Source organism: Rattus rattus, chromosome 6, assembly GCF_011064425.1.
Source record: "Rattus rattus isolate New Zealand chromosome 6, Rrattus_CSIRO_v1, whole genome shotgun sequence".
In the NCBI taxonomy this organism is placed as follows: domain Eukaryota; kingdom Metazoa; phylum Chordata; class Mammalia; order Rodentia; family Muridae; genus Rattus; species Rattus rattus.
This window is the reverse complement of record NC_046159.1, coordinates 98,598,325-98,602,403: the sequence shown is the minus strand read 5'-3', so window position 1 is coordinate 98,602,403 and position 4,079 is coordinate 98,598,325. Positions and strand designations below refer to the sequence as shown.

Sequence of the window (4,079 nt, the reverse complement as noted above, 5' to 3'; positions counted from 1 at the left end):
AGAAAATTGTCTACTCAAACTTCATCGTTCACACTTCAAAACACTTTTCATATATGACCCTTGTTACAAAGGGGAGCCAATAAAAACTGACATTACAAAACATATCTATTTCTTCCTTTGACAGTGTACTAAATACTCTTAATTTTTATTACTTCAGCCCCAGACATGAATTTTCTCGATGATGAATTATTCTATACCTCATCATCATCATCTCATAGTTATTAAACCCAGATACAATATTTCTTCAAATGAATCTCTAGGTCCTGAATATCCACCAGCATATTAATATTAGTTTCCCATGATGCTCGGTTATATCTAAGGAATATGGCCATTTTCTAACACACAGCCTCTTCATATCAGCCTAGAAAGGCTATGATGCAAAGACAGAGTCTATGTTTCCACTGTTTTGCAAAACCTCTTTTCAAGGAAAAAAATGCTTTCCTTGTCTGCCCCAGGAGGAAGTTTCCTTATCACATGTACCTCACCCACACACAGGGTAGACAAACAGAGAAGAGATAATACAAGGTACTTGGAAAGAGAAAACCACAGGTGTGCTTATGTAGAAGTAGGGGGACCCTCCCATTAGTACCTGGTTCCCCTGCATTGGGGTATAAAGGCAGGCTTTCCCCCAGAGCTCGCTACCTTTTGCCAAAATGAGAGCACTCCTGTTCCTGGCCCTTATGGGAACTGCTGGTGAGTCCCATGCCTTGACCCAGGTCATGCCCTTCCTTTTCCAAGAAGCCATGAACCCCACAATCAAAACAGGTTTTCATGCCATCTCTATGCCAAAGTACTCTTTCTTCTTCCAGTGGCAGCTCTGCTTCTAATCTTTCAGGGTTCTCTGTAAGCCTAAAGTTTCTTATACCTTTCACTCTGATTTAGTGATCAGAGAATATAGAAAGAGGAAGGCTTGAGGAGGGTACAGGAAATAAAACTGTATGGGCCAAAAAGCTTGGAGATAGCTCAGCCCAGGTTGTCTTTACAGATAAAAGCAAACCTTGAAAGTTGAAATCTTCATTCAACTGGAGACCCTATCTTAAAATTCTTAATTCATGTGCCTGGGACTGTGACATCATATTGGGAGGGAAATTTTGGTACCATATATATTTTTAAAATACCCAAGTGACTTTGAAAATTATAAATAGGCAATCAAATAAAAAATCAACAGTATTCAACATTAACATTACATCCTTCTCTCCTATGGAAGGATTACTCTCTAGTTTCCTTAACATTCAGATTTAAGCTGGAAAATTGTGGGAACACAAAACTTTCTATACTCAGAATATTATCCAAGATGCTTCCAACCATCATAAACTCTTTGAAATCTCTGATAGGCAATTGGATGCATACGATGAATAAGGGAATAATTAGAGGATTAGAGGATTACAGAATAAGAAAACCATCTCTGCACCCTATTGCTATATGCTGCACATCATTTGACATGCCCCTGAAAACCTATCAGAATGTAGTAAACTACAGAGTACGTGCCTGTACTCTGTACTCATGCAGTGGTGGGTAGAGCAGTACAGTGTTGGGCAAACTGTCCTATGGCTACTAGGGATACAGTGTTACCTTCTTATTTTCTCTACTTGTATTCAGTTAGGACCCTAAGTTAGCTGAAAGCTGAGAGCCCACCTGCCAGAACCTTGATGAATTGGGTTCTCAGTGGTGTCCTTGTCTTTATTCAAGTTGCTTTTCCCTGTGGATGATGATGACAAGATCGTTGGAGGATACACCTGCCAAGAGAATTCTGTCCCCTACCAGGTGTCCCTGAACTCTGGATACCACTTCTGTGGAGGTTCTCTCATCAACGACCAGTGGGTGGTGTCTGCAGCTCACTGTTACAAGTCGTAAGTGATGGACCCTCACTGTACAGAACACACATTTGACCTTTCTGAGGGCAGAGTATGAGATTGGGAAAGAAATGACCTGATACAGTGAATGGGAAGAGTCACAGAAAAGAGATTATTTACTTCATGAGTTTCAAGGGAATAAGATATAGAATAAGAGGCCCTCCACACCCATAAATTATCCAAACTACATAAGTGTACAGATAAATAAAGCAAGGAAATTTGATTGTAGGATAGAAAGAATCAAACATGAAGTCACAAGAACTTTTCACAAATAGCAATCCTGGGTCCTAAACCATGGTAATAAACCTAGAGTTTTCAGTGAGTATGGAAAATCTGTAAAGAGTTTGAAAATGCATGTGCTGCTGTGAATATCACTGTAAAGAGGGAACTGAGAGCTGGTTTGTATACCAGATGGTGTCAGACCTGAACATGCTTCCGAATCAGCCAGGTTATGATTTAAAAATCTAGGGAGAAAACAGAGAGAGTGAATTCATAGCATGTTGGTAGTTACCACAGTCGCATGGATAGAGATATTCTTATTACACACTGGACTAGGTTAATTAAAGTATGATTTATTCTTTGCAAAGCCACAGAAGAAGAATGAAGACACAAGGAACTATTTTGTTTATAAAAGGTGGAGGGTCAGGAGGTTGATGAGCAGTCTACAACTACAGTCCTTTAACTCAATCACATTACTTGTCTTTGAAACAGAAAGAAATCAGGTCTCACAGTTACTTGCCCTCCACAATTCTGTAACATTTGTGATATCAGACCAAGCTCCTCCCCACTCTAAGATTATTTAACAAAAAAGTGATTAACAACTCTGAACTATTTTCAATAATGGAGAGGAAGAGTATAACATGCTTCTCTTCCCAACAGCCGCATCCAAGTGAGACTGGGAGAGCACAACATCAATGTCCTTGAGGGCAATGAGCAGTTTGTCAATGCTGCCAAGATCATCAAGCACCCCAACTTCGATAGGAAGACCCTGAACAATGACATCATGCTGATCAAGCTCTCTGTCCCCGTGACCCTCAATACCCGAGTGGCCACTGTGGCTCTGCCCAGCTCCTGTGCACCTGCAGGCACTCAGTGCCTCATCTCTGGCTGGGGCAACACCCTCAGCCTTGGTGGTGAGTACAGCATTTTCTCAACTTCCTTCACAACTTTCCAGAAGCATGCAAGGTTCTGAAACCATGGGCTTCAAAAATGCAAAACCATCACAAATAGCCAATAACACCAAGTTATGAAGAGTGTACAAGAGATGGATGCACAAAAACAACCTTGTTTCCAGCATGTAAACAGAGCAGATGAAGAATGTTCTATTATTACTTCCAGAAAGGACATCAATAATGACTATTCTGGGATCTAAGCTTCTTGCTGGGACTTAGTATCTTGAAGAATGTACCAGGTTCCCTAGAGTTGTCTAAAGTGGAATGCCAATGGCTAGCCTCCCCTGAATCACATTTCTTTCTAATCCTTTCCTCAAAGTGAACAACCCAGACCTGCTCCAGTGCCTGGATGCCCCACTGCTGCCTCAGGCTGACTGTGAGGCCTCCTATCCTGGAAAGATCACCAATAACATGATCTGTGTTGGCTTCCTGGAGGGAGGCAAAGATTCCTGCCAGGTAATTGGCTCCATTCTCACAAAAATGCTGTCGTTTTTCCTAGGATTGGGGTTGGGCTGCCCTAATGTACGAAGCAGGGAGTTTCCTGTAGTGGTTCATGGAAATGCGAGGAGGGCTATTCTGGAGGTTATTTCAACCTGTCAGCAAGAGCAGAGGGTGGGCTACCCTAGGGAGTCAAAGCATGGCTAGACTGGCATCTTCAGAGTAATGTGGTCCTTTCCCCTTATGCCTCTCCCTTCAATACTGTATTTCTCCTTCCCAGGGTGACTCTGGTGGCCCTGTGGTCTGCAATGGACAGCTCCAGGGCATTGTCTCCTGGGGCTATGGCTGTGCCCTGAAGGACAACCCTGGTGTGTACACCAAGGTCTGCAACTATGTGGACTGGATTCAGGACACCATTGCTGCAAACTAAGTTTCCTAAATCTCCTTGAAGTCACTGTGCCAGTAAAGTTGATTTTTTCCCTTACTTCCTGTGTCTCTGATCTCTTTATCCTTTTGTCTGTGTGAAATACACTCCTATTTGAACTCACTTCTCTTTATTATTGAAATGTTGTTAGCAATCTACATCTTCAAATATACTTCTTCAAATATACATCTT

The 4,079-nt window shown here is 41.9% G+C and overlaps 1 pseudogene; it reads left to right on the top strand.

Annotated features, from left to right (window-relative positions):
* The first annotated feature begins 653 nt into the window (after positions 1-653).
* Positions 654-3,893, top strand: LOC116903905 (annotated as a pseudogene).
* Positions 3,894-4,079: the final 186 nt, after the last annotated feature.